Below are 19978 nucleotides of genomic sequence, written 5' to 3' on the forward strand. Positions count from 1 at the left end.
CCTCAGTACTGACCCTCCCACAGGGCAGTATTCCCTCAGTACTGACCCTCCCACAGTGCAGCACTCCCTCAGTACTGACCCTTTGACAGTGCAGCACTCCCTCAGTACTCACCCTCCCACAGTGCAGCACTCCCTCAGTACTCACCCTCCAACAGTGCAGCACTCCCTCAACACCCTCCCTCCCACAGTGCAGCACTCCCTCAGTACTCACCCTCCCACAGTGCAGCACTCCCTCAGTACTGACCCTCTGACAGTGCAGCACTCCCTCAGTACTGACCCTACCACAGTGCAGCACTCCCTCAGTACTGACCCTCCCACAGTGCAGCACTCCCTCAGTACTGACCCTCCCACAGTGCAGCACTCCCTCAGTACTCACCCTCCCACAGTGCTGTGTGAGTTGTTTCAATCAAGGCTGGTGCCCAAAGAGGGAGGTTTCAATGCTAAATCATTGAAATCGATGAAAATTATTTTTAGGCTGATGGGAACAAGACTTAGTTCCTCAAATCCTTTCTTTAGCAATAACACACAGTACAAGAATTCTTTTTAAACAAATTCCAGTTAAACTTTGACATGAAAGGATATCTCCTCACACTCCGCACTACCTCAGTACTATCCCTCCCACAGTCCGGCACCCCCTCAATACTGACCCTCCGACTGTGCGGAAATCACTCAGTACAGACCCGCCGACAGTGCAGCACTCCCTCAGTACTGACCCTCTGACAGTGCAGCACTCCCTCAGTAATGACCCTCTGACAGTGCAGCACTCCCTCATCACAGACACTCTGACAGTGCAGCACTCCCTCAGTAATGACACTCTGACAGTGCAGCACTCCCTCAGTAATGACACTCTGACAGTGCAGCACTCCCCCATTAATGACCCTCTGACAGTGCAGCACTCCCACATTACTGACCCTCTGACAGTGCAGCACTCCCTCAGTACTGACCCTCTGACAGTGCAGCACTCCCTCAGTACTCACCCTCCCACAGTGCAGCAATCCCTCAGTACTCACCCTCCCACAGTGCAGCACTCCCTCAGTACTCACCCTCCCACAGTGCAGCACTCCCTCAGTACTCACCCTCCCACAGTGCAGCACTCCCTCAGTACTGACCCTCTGACAGTGCAGCACTCCCTCAGTACCGACCCTCCCACAGTGCAGCACTCCCTCAGTACTCACCCTCCCACAGTACAGCACTCCCTCATTACTGACCCTCTGACAGTGCAGCACTCCCTCAGTACTCACCCTCCCACAGTGCAGAACTCCCTCAGTACTCACCCTCCCACAGTGCAGCACTCCCTCAGTACTCACCCTCCCACAGTGCAGCACTCCCTCATTACTCACCCTCCCACAGTGCTGTGCGAGTTGTTTCAATCAAGACTGGTGCCCAAAGAGCGAGATTTCAATGCTAAATCATTGAAATCGTTGAAAATTATTTTTAGGCTGACGGGAACAAGACTTAGTTCCTCAAATCCTTTCTTTAGCAATAACACACATACAAGAATCTCTTTTTAAATAATTTCCAGTTAAACTTTGCCATGAAAGGATATCTCCTCACACTCCGCTCTACCTCAGTACTAACCCTCCCACAGTCCGGCACACCCTCAATACTGACCCTCCGACTGTGCGAAACTCACTCAGCACTGACCCTCTTACAGTTAAGCACTCCCTCATTTCTGACCCTCTGACAGTGCAGCACTCCCACATTACTGACATTTAGACAGTGCAGCACTCCCACAATTCTGACCCTCCGACAGTGCAGCACTCCCTCAGTACTGACTCTCCGACAGTGCATCACTCCCACTTTACTGACCCTCTGACAGTGCAGCATTCCCTCAATACTGACCCTCCTACAGTGCGGCACTCCCTCAGTACTGACCCTCCGACAATTCAGCACTCCCTCAATACTGACCCCACACAGTACAGCACTCCCTCAGTATTGACACTCTGACAGTGCAGCACTCACTTGTTAATGATGCCCTGACCGTGCAGCACTCCCTCAGTACTGATCCTCTGACAGTGCAGCACTGCCTTGGTACTGACCCCCTGACAGTGCAGCACTCCCTCAGTAATGCTACCAGGGATTGTCAACCTGGATTATACGGCCAGAGACCTGCATTGGGAACTCTGTCGCCTGAGTTTAAGCGTCTGAGGTGAGGGGGAGGAGTCTAATCCCACGGAGCCAATGGAGAAGCTTCATGACTACAGCTGCCCAAATATGAGCTGACAGATCATCACATGGTAAACGTTTTGCTGGATCACAAAACATTCTCGATCTTCTCACTGATTACCCACTTCCTCATTTTGACTCACAGTGACACATCAACCCTTTCTAATTAAATACACAGAGGGAGCAGCACAGGAAGAGGTCATTCAGACCAAGCAGAGCGTGTGGGCAGTTCATCCCCAGGCGAGCAGTCGGACAGGTCCTGGGTAAGTAACAGAACGATTGGAATTCACTTCCACAACCAACACCGTCCTTTGTTGATGTTGTGATTTTATAAAGACAGATTCCAATGATTGATGCCTTTGAAAGATTTCTACTGATTATTGAGATCTGGGTGTGAAGCTCAATTCTGTTGTACAGAACATCTTTCTAGCTCAAGGATGAGTTAAGTGCAGAAACATGAGTTTTGGGATGCCCTGAGGTGGTGAAAGGTGCTATAGAAATGCAAATCCCTCACTGTTTTACTTTCTTAAAGCCTTGTAACTCTCTGCAGAGCACCTATCTTCCCACAGAGTTTCAAATTAGTCTGTGAAGACATTGTCTAAAAGCAGTTCTGATCTCTCGACAGCTGTCAGACAAGAGGTGGGGACTCATTAACTCCTTTCTCTTTCAGAGTTTGAGAGTGAGAAGCTAATGAAATATCTTGGAGTGGACAATGATCGGGAAATCTTGCTTCCTCCTGTCACTTCTCCAAGGTAATATCATCATCAGCTTGGACAGATTTATGGTTAATAGTCTTTGTAAAAGATCATTCTTATTGAGCTGTGATTGGGAACCAATTCAGCAGTGAGCCAGTGTACAAACTCACACCAAGTCCCATTCACCCATCCCCCCTGTGCTCACTTATATACACTGACTCCTTGTCTGACAGCAGAATTGGAGGAGAGAAGAGATCTCAGAGGGTTTTAGGGTTGGAGGAGGTAACAGAGATTCAGAGTGTAGAGTTGGGTGGATGGTGGGGTAATAAATCAATGATGAGAATTTGAAAATTGAGTCATTGCTGGACTGGGAGCCAGTGTAGGTCAGCGAGTGACAGGGAAGCGATCGGCTTAATAGAGAAGCAGGGATAAAAACTGTGGAATGAGGTCTATCCCAATGTTAGGACTCAGATAACAATGCCCTGAAATTTTGTCTTTTGCTGATTTTAGTCAGAATTTCACATGAAGACAACACAGCAGCTCGTAGAATAGACAGGCTGTTCAGTGTCACACTTCCTGTCCATTCTCACCATGCTAGAAACTTCAAGAAGGGAGCAAGATAACTGAAAGAAAGAAGGAAGGTAAAGCAGTCTGTGTGTAAAACTGTCAAATATTCTGAGTTATCATTATTGTCTCTGATCTGCTGCAGAGTTTAAATTTCACAGAATCTTAGCCCTTTGCAGCTCAGAGAGAGACCATTGACTCACTGCCTGAAAGGGCGGTGGAAGCAGATTCAACAGGAACTTTCAGAAGGGGAACTGGATAAATACTTGAAGGGGACATTTTGCAGGGCTGTGGAGGAGAGAGCAGAGGTGAGAGTGGGACTTATTGGACAGATCTTTCAAAGGCACAGTACAGGCTCGATGGACCAAATGGCTTCCTTCTGTTCCGGATCATTCTACAATCTGATAAATTAAGCCCCACATCAATAACTCTTCAGGCTCCCGCTGCAGGGATGGATCTTTGAGAAGGACAGGGAACAAGAGGTTTCTGGTATCATTTTCATATTTCTTGACAATTACATCAGTGTATTGATCTGTTGAATATTTGAGTCTCTAAAGCGCAGAGGTAATCTGCTGTTACGCACAGATCTTGTGGTCATAACCTTGTCTGGAGTTGTCTTTAATTGCTCACAGTGATCTGTGGGATTGTCATTCTTGGATGTTGTCCCTGGTTTCAATTGGCATTTTACCCTTGATGCAATTGGGGAGGCTTTAAACTAACATGGCAGGGGATGGGACCCCGAGAGGAGGTTCAGCAGAGGGAGATGCACAGCCAAAATTAGAAGAGAGAGCAAGTGAACCTGGCAGGCAGAGAAATTATTGGCCAGTTAAGGCACAAGATAGCGTGGCAGAGTTGGATTGTATTTATTTTAATGCAAGGAGTCTGACAGACTTGAATTCTCCTGCAGGTGTAATGTTGCAGCTCCCTTGAAATTGCCAATATTGTTGAAACTTTCAGCATATTTCAATATTATGTCATGAACTGAGGTGATGGGGTAGTTTCTGAGACTGGGACAGACATAAATCCATTGGCTTTCGGCCGGACCGGACAATCCCGGCAGTGTGTGGGGCCAGAACATCCCACCCCTATGGGACATTTTCAGTTTATTTGATGTGGCCAGAGAGATCATTAAAGACAACAATCCACAATATATTGGCAAGCCACGTCAGGATATGTGTGAGAGGTGGAATATCGATCACCGCTCCTCGTCTCGTCGTGCACATCATCGCCATTTCCTGGTTTGTCAGTCACCACATGTATATGTTCCTGATGGGATAGCGGATAGTCATTCTTATTGCTTGAAGGTTCCCCGTTGTGTAGGGTCTGTTTGGATCAGCGCACGGCTCTTTGTAGCTGCATCAGCCTTTGCTCTAGTGCCCTGCCGCTGTCAATGGCCCTTTCTGCCACAAGCCTTGCAGGATTGGTGGAAAGCTGGGCATTTCCTTGGTGCCTGCAGAAGGCCACACCTTCCACACGTCTCACTAGGTTTGGATGTTCTAGTGAGTGTGTCAACAATTCATGTTGTACTGAGGACCTGTAAGCTTCATTGACCTGCGAGGATCACTTTGTATTTATGTCCATCCTTGAGTAGCTCTTCAATGCTAGAGGTTTTGGTCTTATCTAACAGATCTTTCTGGAAGGCTTCCATGGGAGTGGATGCGCTCACCAACTCAACAACTCTGTCTGCAGACTCTGTGTTTGAAATCACAGTGCGTACCCTTTTCTCTACATCGGCTGATGAAGTGGTCTATGGATTGTGTAGGCTGATGAAATGACATGAACTTTAATTGATGAATATGGATTTTAAACTGATTCTGAAGCTGTCTTCCACTGTCATCCGTATCTTTTAGGGATCCTTTCGCTCTTCTGCTATTAATCCTGACGTGTTCAGCCTGTGTAGACCTTCATTCCCAATTGCGAGGTGAATTTTTATGGCTTGTTCGTCTGGTTCAGTCACACCTGAATCAGGAAACCAGAGCTCTGTATGCTGTTTAAACATTCTGAATTCAAATAGTCGGTCAGCTACATCCCAGTTCAAACTGGTGAATCTAGTGGACATTCTGACAATATTCCTTTGATCTTCCTTCTCCTACAGGACCTGGGATGAGTGTCGCTTTAGCCCCTTTCGTGTGCTTTTCCGAAGCTCCACCCACGAAGATGGGTTGTGGTAGGAACACACCACGGAGTAATGGAGTCTTTGTTTTTTATTCAATTATCAGGCTGCTTATCCGACATCCAGTACTGGATGGGCAGAAATTCCCTCCAATTAAATATTGGAAAGACTGAAGCCATGGTCTTCATTCCCCACTCCAAACTCTGTTCCCTCGCTACCAACTCCATTCCTCTCCCTGGCAGCTCTCTGAGAACGAAGCCAATCTGTTCACAGCTTTGTTGTCCCATTTGATCCTGAGATGAGCTTCCGGCCTCATATCTGCACCCTCACTAACACCGTCTATTTCCACCTCCGTAACATCGCACGACTTCACCCTGTCTCAGCTCTTCTGCTGCTGAAACCCTCATCCACAACTTCATTACCTCCAGACTCGACTGTTCCAACACACGCTCTACACTCCATAAACCTGAGGCCATCCAAAACTGCTGACCACGTCCTTACTCACACCAATTCCCCTTCCCTTATCACCCGCTTTGCTCGATGACCGAGACTGGCTCCTGGTCAAGCAAAGACTCAATGTCACAATTTTCACCTTTGTTTCCTCACTATCCCTGTAATCTCCTCGTCCTCTTCCAGACCCTACAACCCTCCCTTTCTCTGTAACCTTTTCAAGCCCCAACAACCCTCCCTATCTCTGCAACCTCCACCAGCCACTACATGTGTCTGGGTGACATACTTTGTTTTATGATGCTCCTGTGTAGCACCTTGGGGTGATTTGTCATGTTAAAGTTGTTGTGTAAATATAAGTTGTTGCCCTTTTACCCTCGACCCCAGCTTGAGTCTTATTTTTCAGGGAATGTACAACCTCCTTAGATTTCTGTCCAAAATGTAATTTGATTATTTTTATTGAGCCAATGCCAAGCCCCGATACCGAGCGAGAGCCTCCTCATTTGCTGAGTTTAAGGTGATGAGTCAGCCCCTTAGTCCGTAGAGGGGACTCTCCTCGGTAATGTGCAGCCTTGTTTGTGTCTCTCCACAAGCGCATGAGGGGTTTGTACAGAGGCTGCAGCGCTGGAGGGGGTCTGCACAGGGGTCCTGGCCTGTCCTGAGCCGGTTTTAGCAAGGACCACTCTGGCCTTGGCAGCTGAAAGCCAGCCATTGGACAGAGGGGGCCTGTCACAAGGAGCCTGTTAGTCACTCCCGCCCGTGTCTCCTGTGCTCGGATCCAGACCATGTTGGCTGCTGGATCTGGCTCAGGAAGGGTCCTCCCCATGGGACCCCCAGATCGAAGGTGGGTCGAGCGGGTCATTCACTTGCATGTTTATTCTGCAGCTTTAATATTTTAAGAAGGTAAGAATGTAGGAGCATAAGAAATAGGGACAGGAGCAGGCCATTCGGCCCCTCGAGCCTGCTCTCACTGATCTGGTTGTGGCCTTAACTCCATTTTCCTGCCTGTCCCCCAAACCCTTGACTCCCTTGTCGATCAAAACCCTGCCTCACTCAGCCTTGAGTCTATTCAATGGCCCAGCCTCCACTGCTCTCTGGGGAAGAGAATTCCACAGGGTAGCACCCCTCTGAGAGAGGAAATTCCTCCTCTTCTCAGTCTTAAATGGGAGAGCCCTTATTCCCAAACTGTGCTCCCTGGTTCTAGATTCCCCCACGAGGGGGAAACATCCTCCCAGCATCCACCCTGTCAAGCCCCCTCGGAATCGGATATGTTTCAATAAGGTCACCCCTCATTCTTCTAAACTCCAATGGATACAGGCCCAACCTGCTCAGCATTTCCTCACAGGACAAACCCTTTAATCCCAGGAATCAGCCCAGTGAAGCTTCTCTGAACTGCCTGTACACAATGATCCTGTTACAATCTGACCAACACCCTGTGCAGCTGATGCAAGACTTCCCTCCTTTTATACTCCATCCCTTTGCAATAAAGGCCAACATTCCACTTGCCTTCCTCATTCCGTGGTGTTCCTGAATGCTGACTATCTGTGATTCATGTACAAGGACACTCAGATCCCGTTGTACTGCATTCTGCAGCCTGTCTCCATTTAAATAATATTCTGTTTTTCTATTCTTCCTGCCAAAATAATTTGTTGCACTCCTCCTCAGTATTGACCATCCCCCCAATTGAGCCTCATCTGTCAATATCAGGTTCAGTGGATCCACAAACCATCCAGAGTTAAATATTGAGATTTCTCTCCCCAGCTGAACCCTCACAAGAGTGGAAAGGTGACACTCCACGAGAGGTGACAGCACAGGAAGGTTCCTGTGTACAGATTCCGTGTCATTACAGTTATCCATCGTGTCTGGAAAACCAACCGCGAGGTGGAGTCAGGTTTAGTAACAAGAAACAGATTCCCTGGGCTCCCATAGCCTTTCACTCCAAGGATCACAGTCACGAGTTACCACGGTTCCACCATCGGACCCGGCTGTCTGGAGACCTGAAAGATGGTGACTGTTCCCTGATTATAAACAACATCAGACTGGAAGATGCAGGACCTTATTTTTTCAGAATAGAATTTGACAATGGTCCGAGCTATAACTATTACCCTGTAACCCAGCTTCACGTTTCTGGTAAGTGCTGTGTTATAATTACTCAACAATTCACGTTCAACACTCAATGGGAAATAACACAATCTGTGATGTTTACATATTAACACAAAACACAACTTATTGTAACACACTGTCTGATTCTCAGTAACCTGGTGATAGCTTCCAGTTCAGTCCTAAAGCAACCTCTAATACTCACTTTAATATCAATGATTAAATGTATTGACTGTGTCCATCAATGTTATCAGGTTATCCACTCCCATTGATCTCTCTTATTCTGTCCAGAAGTCTGACATTTCGACAGAAGAAATATTCACATTTCTATAGAGCCTTTCACCACCTCAGCAATTACAAAATCACTTTACAGCCAATGAGCTGATTCCTGAATTGTAGTTACTGTTGTAATGTGGGAAACGCAACAGCCAATTTGCGCACAGCAGGCTCCCACAAATTGCAAAGTAATAAATGGCCCATATCGCTGAGTGAATGATGGGGTAGTGCACTGCAAACTCTGGTCTGCTCCACCACCCGCACCCACTATTATCAGTTCAAGTGTCTCGGAGTGAACGTGTATTAAGCTGAGAGACAGAAACACCAAAGTCTCAAAGCAGGAAATTCTCTCCTGATCATTGTAACCTCTCAGATCTGATATCATCCTTGTAAAAGTGCTTTCTCTTGTGGGACTGTGGTTTCTATTTGAACTGATGCTTCACGTTATATTTCTCTAAAAGGATCCATTCTCTGTCTGTTAGATTTCACAGATAAACCCATGATATTCCCTGCTGAAATTATTGCAGGAAAGCGTGTGGATGTAAGCTGCACCTTCAACACAACGTGCAATGGAACAGCAGCCCCTGTCTTAACCTGGGACACTCCCACTGACGTACCTGGATCAGTCTCAAACACTGTAACTCAGCATGGTGTCACTCTGATCTATTCTTCTGTTCTGACCCTGATCCCATCACTCAAACACCACGGACACACTCTCAGCTGCAGAGTGAGATATCCATCTGTTTCATCGGAGCGGACCCTCATACTAACTGTGCAAGGTAAGTACCGACACCCTTCATTCTACATCAGCATTCCCTCAGCACTTACCCTCTGACAGTGCAGCCTGTTCTCAGTATCTACATTCTCAGACCTCTCAAAGTGCTTCACAGTCGATAGAATTTAACTGATCTTTAATTGATTATTGCTGAATGAAGAGACAAGCTGTCTAAACTTTACAGCTCGCACACATTACTCTCCATGGCAACACCTCCTCCAATCAGAGACCACTTGCCAATCAATCAGCACTCTCTTCCCATTAAATATAAATTGTTGTTCACTTCCTGTTGGTAAACCTGTGATCTGTCATGTTGAGTCCTGCCCTCACATCTGAATATCACAATGAACAGAACAAGTTCCAACAATGAGCTGTGGTTGGTGATTCCTCACATTACATCCAGGGACACTGGAGACTATCAGTGTGTGGCAGAGAATGAACATGGAGCAGTGGAGGGTTTCATAAACATCACTGTGGAACGTGAGTGTACACAGACTTCAACAGCTCTCTCAGATTCAAACACTACACAAACACACACAATTATACAAACCTAAATAGACACCCGCAGACACACAATCCCACATGTATGAGCACACAAAAGGACACACTCACAAACAAACACACTCGCACATTCTCCCCCATTGGTTACCTGACCTCCCTCAGTGCTACACTGGAGAGTTGACATGGATTCTGTGAATTGTGTTCCCTTTCAAGTTTATGGAAGAACATGGAAATTGCAAAGTCTATTACAGACACTCAGATGCACAGAGATTCTCACAGATACTCTCTGCCTCTCTAACTCTCTATCCTCCTTTAAAAAGCTTCCTGAAACCTAACCCTTTGACCAGGCACCTGTCCCAACTCCTCCTTATGTGATTCTGTGTGAAATGTTGTTTGAGTATCTGACAATAAGAGAAAGATGGAGAGGTTTACGAAGGAATTTCTATTGGTGAAAAGCTTACATCATGTTCTCACCTTTCCAGAGCCAATTTTGCACATGATGTCCAATGTCCTTGTTCATAATAGGGATTGCCTATGTAAACGTCACGCTGTAGTTACACTCTCCCACCAGTGGTGGCATGGTAGCACTTAACCCTTGCATCTCCCTGCTTTTCAAGCAATTTCTCTTCCCAATTTGCTACTACTCACCTCAACCACTCCCTGTGGGAGTGAGTTCCACATTCTCCCTCTCTCTGGGTAAAGATTGGAACTGTTTATTAAGCGGGGCATGTAAGTCCGTGGGGGAGTCCACCTCGATCCTGCCCGATTCACACACGCATCCGAGATGGATTTCTACCTGGCGCTAAACGTTTCCAGAATTTTCTACAGCACAATCCTGTACACAGTGATGGAGAGAAACATCGGACAGGGAGTCAAACAGCACAATGATCCATTCTCACCAATGTTCCACGCTAAGGGGAAAGTTCAGATCGTCCATTCTTAGAGTGTTTACAATGAAAACATTCATTCCACATTGAATCCCAGTGGATGGGTCAATATTACAGCAAATGTTGCAGTGATATGAAGCTTGATTGTTCAGCCAGAGTGAGTGATTGAAAGCGGAGAGTCAGTGATGATTTCTTTCTGTGTGTTCTCTAGACAGTGGAGGAGAGATTCTGCACGTGATCCAGATCCTGGGAATACGAGCTGTGATATTCCTTGTGGCTGTGGTTATCACTATCGCTGGAGTCTGTGTCTGGGAGGGACAAACAGTGAAAGGAAGTCGACAGACTGTTTGAAGCTTTGTACAGCAACAATCTGGTCAGTCAGTGCGGACAAATAACGTGCGATGTTGGGTTAAATTGTAATGAAACTGGTCAGTGTCCTGGTTAGGATCACCTTCGTATCAGAGAGGCATTCCAGCACAGTGGGAGCCCATTCAGCCCATTGAGCCCATTCTGTCTCTCTGTAGATTAATCCACTCAGTCCCATTCTTCCTGCTCTATCCCCGTAACCCTGCAAGTTTATTTCCCCTCAAGTGTCCATCCAATTTCCTTTTGAAATCGTTCATTGTCTCCACTTCCACCATCCTCGTAGGCAGTGAGTTCCAGCTCATTACCACTCGCTGTGTAAAAAAGTTCCTCCTCACATCCCCCCACTCTCCAAAACCTTCAATCTGTGTCCCCCAGTCCTTGTACCATCAGCTAATGGCGACAGCTTCTCCTTGTCTACCTTATCTAAACCCGTCATCATCTTGTACTCCTCGATCAGATCCCCCCTCAATCTCCTTTGCTCCAAGGAGAACAATCCCAGCTTCTCCAACCCAACCTTGTAGGTAAAATCCCTCATCCCTGGACACATTCTGCTCAATCTCCTCCCCACCCTCTCAAGGACCCTCACTACCTTCCCAAAGTGAGGAGATCAGAACTGGACACAATACTCTAGTTGTGACCTAACCAGAGCTTTATAAATGTTCAGCATCACCTCCCTGTGTCTGTACTCAATCCCTCGATTTATGAAAAGTTTATTCTTTCCATCAGCACAAACAGCAATTTCCAAGCGGACTCCCATCAGCAGACAGAGTGCAATGAAACATCAGCATGCCTGCTTCTTAATGTACGGAGAGAAACCTGGAACGAGAGATTCTCCTTCTTCTCCTCAGCAAGCTGAAACTTTTCCTTATACCTGGTGCTCCCCAATCCTGCTGTGTGGACACATCATAACCACGGCATTGTCTGGCTGTGTGCAGCCAACATGGTCGAATAGGAATGAACAGAAATGTGACGTTGCTAAACTCTGATCTCTGATTGGAATGTGCTTTCTGAATGCTGCACCTTTTTCATGCTGCGATTGATTGTAAGAAGCATTTGGGTTATGAATAAAATTACATTGATTAACACAAGTGATTAAAATGCTCAGCGAGAAATATTCCTGTTGTGTGCATGAACTTCATGTGTGCATGAGACACAGACATCAGATGCAATTTTGTGCAATTTGTACAATGTTCTTCAGACAGCGCAGCACTCCCTCAGTTCAGAAACTCTGACAGTGCAGCACTCCCTCAGTTCAGAACATCCGACAGTGCAGCTCTACCTCAGTTCAGACCCTCCGACAGTGCAGCACTACCTCAGTTCAGACCCTCCGACAGTGCAGCACTTCCTCAGTACTGACCATCCGACAGTGCAGCTCCTCCTCAGTTCAGACCCTCCAACAGTGCAGCACTCCCTCAGTTCAGACCCTCCGACAATGCAGCACTCCCTCAGTACTGACCCTCCGACAGTGCAACGCTTCCACAGTACTGACTCTGTAACAATGCAGCACTCCCTCAGTACTGTCCCTCCAACAGTGCAACACTTCCACAAAACTGACCCTGTAACAATGCAGCACTCCCTCAGTATTGTCCCTCCGTCAGTGCTGCTCTATCTCAGTACTAACCCTTCGACACAGCAGCACTCCCTCAGTACTGACCTTCCGACAGTATAGCACTCCCTCAGTACTGTTCCTCCAATAGTGCAACACTTCCACACTCCTGACCGTCTGAGAGTTCAGCACTCCCTCAGCACGGAGTGTTGACCTACATTATGGGATTGAATTCCCTGGAGTGAGACTCAGACCAGTGAGTTAGCTAGGGTTGTAGAGGCTGTAGGAGGTTACAGAGATAGGGAGAGTTGTGGAGGCTGTAGGAGGTTACAGAGATAGGGAGGGTATTAAGGGCTGGAGGAGGTTACAGAGATAAGGGGGGTTGTAGAGGCTGTAGGAGGTTACAGAGATAGGGAGAGATGTAGATGCTGGAGGAGGTTACAGAGATGTGGGGGTTGTGGGGGCTGGAGGAGGTCACAGAGATAGGGAGGGTTGTGGAGGCTGGAGGAGTTTACAGAGGTAGGGAGGGTTGTAGAGGCTGTAGGAGGTTACAGAGATAGGGTGGGTTTTAGAGGCTGTAGGAGGTTACAGAGATAGGGGGGTTGTGGGGGCTGGAGGAGGTTACAGAGTTAGGGAGGCTTGTAGAGACTGTAGGAGGTTACCAAAATAGAGACTGTTGTAGGGGCCACAGTAGGTTACAGAGATAGGGAGAGTTATAGTGTGGAGAGGAGGTTTTAGAGTTCAGGAGGATTGTAGGGGCTGGAGGAGGTTACAGTGATTGTGAGAGTTGTGGGGCCTGGAGGAGGTTACAGAGATAGGGAGGGTTGTAGTGTCTGGAGCAGGTTACAGAGATAGGGAGGGTTGTAGGGTCTGGAGGAGGTTACAGTGATGGTGAGGGTTGTGGGGCCTGGGGGAGGTTACAGAGATAGGGAGGGTTGTAGGGACTGTAGGAGGTTACAGAGATAGGGAGGGTTGTAGGGTCTGGAGGAGGTTACAGAGATAGGGAGGGTTATAGGGGCTGGAGGAGGTTACAGAGATAGGGAGGGTTGTCGGGGCTGGAGAAGGTTACAGAGATAGGGAGGGTTGTAGGGGCTGGAGGATGTTACAGAGATAGGGAGGGTTGTAAGGGCTGGAGGATGTTACAGAGATATGGAGGGTTGTAGGGGCTAGAGGAGGTTACAGAGATAGGGAGGGTTGTAGGGTCTGGAGGAGGTTACAGAGATAGGGAGGGTTGTAGGGGCTGGAGGAGGTTACGGAGATAGGGAGGGTTGTAGGGACTGGAGGAAGTTACAGAGATAGGGATTGTTGTAGGGGCTGGAGGATCTTACAGAGATAGGGAGGGTTGTAGGGGCTGGAGGATGTTACAGAGATATGGAGGGTTGTAGGGGCTAGAGGAGGTTACAGAGATAGGGAGGGTTGTAGGGGCTGGAGGAGTTTACAGAGATAGGGATGGTTGTTGGGGCTGGAGGAGGTTACAGAGATAGGGAGGGTTGTAGGGGCTGGAGGAGGTTACAGAGATAGGGAGGGTTGTAGGGGCTGGAGGAGGTTACAGAGATAGGGAGGGTTGTAGCGGCTGGAGGATTTTACAGAGATAGGGAGGGTTGTAGGGGCTGGAGGAGGTTACAGAGATAGGGAGGGTTGTAGGGGCTGGAGGAGGATTCAGAGATAGGAAGGGTTGTAAGGCCTGGTGGAGGTTACAGAGATAGGGAGTGGCTGAGTAGGGATTGAAAACAAGAATGAGAATTTCAGGGGAAATGACAGAAGGAAATTATGTTAAATTCATAGAGGGCGACAATATTAAAGGCACGAACATAATAATATCAAACTGCGGAAGAGACCAGTCTATCTGGGTGGTAGACGTAGGGTCATGTGCAAGAAACACCTCACCCAGAGGGACATCTCTTAGCTTACCTTCGACAAGGAGAAGAAGTGACTCAGCTGCAGAGAGAGCAGCAAAGTCAGAGTGAACAAGACAAGTCGCAATTTCATCTGGGAGCTTCCCATCTCTGCCTGTCTCTTCTGATCTTCTGGCTCTGCTTTGATGCTTTGGTTTGTAACTAGAGGAGTTACTGTTCTTTATACCTGAAACACTGGAAGAGGACAGCCGGGGGTGGGTATCTGTGTGGTATCACACCCATTTCTGGATATTGCAGTGTCGATGTTCCCTGTCCCACTGGCCTGGGACCAGCAGTAAGGTCACTGGGATATTGACTGTCTGGCACCGAGAACTATCAGTCCCTCCACAACGCCCTTCACCTTGTGCAAATATGTGTTCATATTGACGCAACACAACATAGCAAAAACATAGGGGCTGGTTCTTATGTCGGCAAATCAGGTGAAGCGCAGGCCCCCTAACCCCTTCCTCCTCTCATTGCTCCTCCTTCCTGACAGACACTTACTATTTGTCCTCCTGACGCGTGATTGGAGCCGCTGGGACAGACAATTAGCTTCACTTCTGCCCGACAGGGAGAAACGCCCGTGTCCCCTCTCCCCTTTCATCCGTCCTTTTCCCGAAAACCCTTAACCTGATTCCTTCATCCGCCTGTCCCTCGCTTGTCACTGGATTCAGTTTGTGCCGTTAACCAGCTCTGCCCATCTGTCCCTCTGTATCATCCACACCTTTTGAAATTGTTCCCCCCACTCCAACCTCCACAGTATTTTGCCTTTGTAAGTTGCAGCAGGGCTCTGGGGTGCTGGATGGAAGGTTCAATACCCTTTGCCGGTTATTTCAGTAGGAAGATAATTCAGTGTTGGGGTTCCCAGCTTATGAAAATTGTGTGCGTTGCTTTTATTTTGGACAAGGGGCCTCGAGGGGGAACTGATTTACGCTGAGGTTTAGGGGTTAACAGCCATGTCATGTGTTGATCGGTCAGTGTTTACCATGTGGAGACTGTCTGTCACCAGCTTTGTTAATGGTTTATCCAGGAACATTGAAGGGCATGAACGTTCTTGCTTTGTATGGAACAAGTCTCCAACTGGGTTCAGACATCGACTCAGACTCACATCAACATAAACTGCCTTCTGACAGGTAAGTTTCTATTACATGAGGGCAGGAGGAGGCCATTTGGCCCCTCGAGCCTGCTCCAACATTCAATGAGCTCATGGCTGATCTGCAAACTAGCCCCATATGCCTTTGTCCCATCTCCTTTAATACCTTTGGATACCAAAAATCTATCAATCTCACAGGTTTAAAATGAACAACTTGATCGTGTATCAGTTTCCGTTTGGGGAAGAGAGTTCCAAATTTCTCCCACCCTTTGTACTTCCTAATTTCACTCCTGAAAGGTTGGCCTCTCCTTTTTAGGCTCTGTCCCCGAGTCCCAGACTCCCCCTAACCAGGGGAAATGGTTTCTCTTTATCGATCCCAATCTGTTCCCCTTTATATCATGCAAACCTTCATCAAATCTTCTGCTTAACATTCTAACTGCCAGGGAATACAAGCCGAGTTTGTGTTTAATCTCTCCTTGTAATTTAACCCTTGGAGTCCCGGTCTCATTCTGGTAAATTGACACTGCTCTCCCTCCGAGGTCAATATATCCTTCCTAAGGTGTGGGGCCCAGAACGTCTCACAGTGACTCCAGGTTTGGTCTAGCCAGGGCTTTATGTAGACTGAAGCATGACCTCTACCCCCTTATATTCTAATCCATGAGATAGAAAGGGCAGAGTTCCAGAATTGTTGTGTTTATTTGACAACAGAATAACAGAGGAAGGTTTCCTCTCTGCCCTCTTCAGCCCCACTGGGAAGGTCAGGATGAGAAGGTTGGGCAGGGTCCCCTGTACTGGACACTCGCTGAATCTTCCAACGATAGTTCTGGGCTGGATTTCAAAACACATAGACAAGGATTCAGTGTTCTATCACATTCTGCCTTTCTCTCTTTTCCTCTCGTTCTCTTTCTCTACCATCCTCTCTCTATCTAGCTTTCTCCTCATTCTCTCCTGCTTCATCTCTATCACTTTCTTTCTACTTCTTTGTGTGTCTCTCTCTGTCTCTCTCTCTCACTCTTTCTTTCCTTGTCATTATCTCTTTCAGTGACTCCCTCTTTCTCTCTCTCTCTCTCTCTCTAAATGTGTCCCTCTCTAACAGTTTGTCCCAGTTCTCTTATTTCCCTGTTTTACTAGTGTTTCATTTGAAGGTATACAAGACCAGATCAGACCAGAATTTTTATTTTCCAGTGTTTACTGTGTTTTTTTCATTCTGGGTCTCTCTCGACTCTGTCTGTCCCTCTCTGTCCTTTTATTTCATTCTTTCATGTGATGTGGACATCACTGCCTAGGCCAGCATTTATTGCCCAACCCTAACTGCCCTTGTTCAGAGGCCACTTTTTAAAAGCCAGCCACATTGCTGTGGGTCTGGAGTCACATGTAGGCCAGAGCAGGTAAGGACAACAGATTTCCCTCCCTAAAGGGCATTTGTGACCCAAATACAAGAATCAGCAATGGTTTCCTGGTCATCATCGGACTTTTAATTCCAGGTTTTTATTGAATTCAAATTCCACCAACTGCTGTGGTGGGATTGTAACCAGGGTCCCAGGAGCATTACGCTGGGTCTCTGGATTACTGGTCCAGTGAAAAGACCATCAGGCCCCCACCTCCTCACTCTTCTCTTCCCCCACCTTTCACACTTGTTCTCTCTCTCTCTCTTAATGTCCTTCTCTCTTCCACCTCTCTCAGTCTCTCTCTGTCTCCCAATTTCTCTATCGCTCTCTCTCTCTCCCTGTCATTCTCTCTCTGACTGTCTCCCTCCCTATATCTGTAACCTCCTCTCTCTGTCCCTTTCCTCCAGCCCGTACAACCCTCCGTTAGGCAGCCTCCACCAGCCCCTACAATCCTCCCCATCTCTGTAACCTCATCCACCCCCGACAACCCTCTCTATATCTGTAACCCCCTTTCTCTCACCCTTTCCTACAACCCCTACAACCCTCCCTATCTCTGTAACCTCCACCAGCCTTGTCAATCCTCCCCATCTCTGTAACCTCCTCCAACCCCTACAACTCTCCCCATCTCTGTGTCCTCCTCCAACCCCTACACCCTCCCTATCTCTGTTACCTCCACCAGCCCCTTCAATCCTCCCCATCTCTGTAACCTCCTCCAACCCCCACAACCCTCCCTATCTCTGTAACAACCTCCAGCCCCACAGCACCCTTATACCTGTAACCTCCTCTAGCCACTGTAACGCTCCCTATCTCTCAAGCCTCCACCAGCCTTGGCAATCCTCCCCATCTCTGTAACCTCCTCCAACCCCCAGAACCCTCCCTATTTCTGTAATCTCTTCCAGTCCCTACAACCCTCCCTATCTCTACAACCTGCTCCACCCCCTGCAAACCTCCCTATCTCTGTGTCCTCCTCCAGCCCCTACAACCCTCCCTATTTCTGTAACCTCCTCCAGCCCCTACAACCCTCCCTTTCTCGGTGTCCTCTTCCAGCCCCTACAACCCTCCCTATTTCTGTAACCTTTTCCAGCCCCTACAACCCTCCCTATCTCTGTCACAGCTTCCAGCGCCTACAACCCTCCCTATACCTGTAACCTCCTCAAGCCCCTACAACCCTCACTATCTCTGTGTCCTCCTCCAGCCCCTGTAACCCTCGCTATCTCTTGAAGGGTTCTCAAAATTCCCACATTTTCCATATCATCAACAAGGATATCACTTTTGGACCTTTAAACTGCTGAGTTAAGTGTAAAACCCTGCAGACAGGAGGCTGGGCCCATGAAGGCCGGGCTTATTGAGAGCAGTGTGGAATGTTTGGCCTGAAACCAGACAACGAGAGGAGACAGAATACGCATTCTTCCCTTTAATACAATCAACCCAGAGAAAGTCTTCACTTCACACGGAACTGAAGCCCATCAAAATCAAGTTGTCTGCTGCACTTTGTGACAAGCCCCGAATAAGTCCAAGGTCTAGAACCCAGGGACTGGGGGCGATTCAGACGGCTCAGAATTCGCAGGTGAAGCGGACACACACCACCACACCCTACAAGGGGCTGAATGTCCTCTTCCTGTTCCTGTGTAACAGGCTCAAGGGGGCTGAATGGGCCTCCTCCTGTTCCTGTGTAACAGACTCGAGGGGGCTGAATGGGCCTCCTCCTGTTCCAGTGTAACAGGCTCAATGTGGCTGAATGGCCTGCTCCTGTTCCGGTGTAACAGGCTCGAGGGGCTGAATGAACCTCCTCCTGTTCCGGTGTAACAGGCTAATTGGGGCTGAATGGGTCTCTTCCTGTTGCTGTGTAACAAGCTCGAGGGGACTGAAAGGGCCTCCTAATGTTCCTGTGTAAAAGGCTCAATGGGGCTGAATGGCCTCTTCCTATTCCTGTGTAACAGTCTCGAGGGGCTGAATGGGCCTCCTCCTGTTCCTGTGTAACAGGCTCGAGGGGGCTGAATGGACCTCCTCCTGTTCCTGTGTAACAGGCTCAATGGGGCTGAATGGGCCTCCTCCTGTTCGTGCGTAACAGGCTTGAGGGGGCTGAATGGCCTCTTCCTGTTCCTGTGTAACAGGTTCGAGGGGGCTGAATGGCCTCCTCCTGTTCCTGTGTAACAGGTTCGAGGGGGCTGAATGGCCTCCTCCTGTTCCTGTGTAAAAGGTTCGAGGGGGCTGAATGGCCTCCTCCTTTCCCTGTGTAACAGAATCGAGGGGGCTGAATGGCCTCCTCCAGTTCCAGTGTAACAGGCTCAATGGGGCTGAATGGCCTCCTCCTGTTCCGGTGTAACAGGCTAATTGGGGCTGAATGGGTCTCTTCCTGTTGCTGTGTAACAAGCTCGAGGGGACTGAAAGGGCCTCCGAATGTTCCTGTGTAAAAGGCTCAGTGGGGCTGAATGGCCTCTTCCTATTCCTGTGTAACAGGCTCGAGGGGACTGAATGGGCCTCCTCCTGTTCCTGTGTAACAGGCTCAATGGGGCTGAATGGGCCTCCTCCTGTTCGTGCGTAACAGGCTTGAGGGGGCTGAATGGGCCTCCTCCTGTTTCTGTGTAACAGTCTCGAGGGGGCTGAATGGCCTCCTCCTTTCCCTGTGTAACAGGCTTGAGGGGGCTGAATGGCCTCCTCCTGTTCCTGTGTAACAGGTTCGAGGGGGCTGAATGGCATCCTCTTGTTCCTGTGTGACAGGCTCGAGGGGGCTGAATGGCCTCCTCCTTTCCCTGTGTAATAGGCTCGAGGGGGCTGAATGGCCTCCTTCTGAACAGTAAAATTGTTGTGATACTGTAACTGCCTCTTTGGTTTCTTTCAGCTGAATCTTCAGCTCTTCAGTCTCTTCCTTGTAGCTCTTGCCTTCGGTATCAGCAGCTTCAGGCTCTGTGATATTATTCACTTCCATCATGTTGGTGCGCTGCCTGATGGGCTGTCTTGATTTCGCCCTGCATTGCTTTATTACCCGCCCCTTTCTTGTGGCAGTGATGGCATTCTGCCCCCTTGAACCTGCAGGTGTCCGGTACGTGCTCACCCCCCCCACATCGAGAACAGGCCAACTTCGGAGTTGCTGCTGAAATACTCCCACGAAGCCTTTTAGTTTCTGGAGCGGCAGAGACTGTCTCTCGCTTGGTTGCTGTCTCTC

At 48.4% G+C, this 19978-nt stretch overlaps 1 protein-coding gene and 1 long non-coding RNA gene across 2 annotated transcripts in view; one reads left to right on the forward strand and one right to left on the reverse strand.

Moving 5' to 3' along the window:
- The window catches only part of LOC121274073 (sialic acid-binding Ig-like lectin 9), a 74245-nt gene that overhangs the window by 25840 nt on the left and 28427 nt on the right, over window positions 1-19978 (reverse strand). The window lies entirely within an intron of this gene.
- LOC121274075 lies at window positions 8034-11982 on the forward strand. Its single transcript, XR_005942165.1, has 4 exons — window positions 8034-8115; window positions 8844-9140; window positions 10736-10897; window positions 11617-11982. It is a non-coding gene; the product is annotated as an uncharacterized LOC121274075 (long non-coding RNA).

Source organism: Carcharodon carcharias (genome assembly GCF_017639515.1).
Source record: "Carcharodon carcharias isolate sCarCar2 chromosome 29 unlocalized genomic scaffold, sCarCar2.pri SUPER_29_unloc_25, whole genome shotgun sequence".
NCBI lineage: Eukaryota > Metazoa > Chordata > Chondrichthyes > Lamniformes > Lamnidae > Carcharodon > Carcharodon carcharias.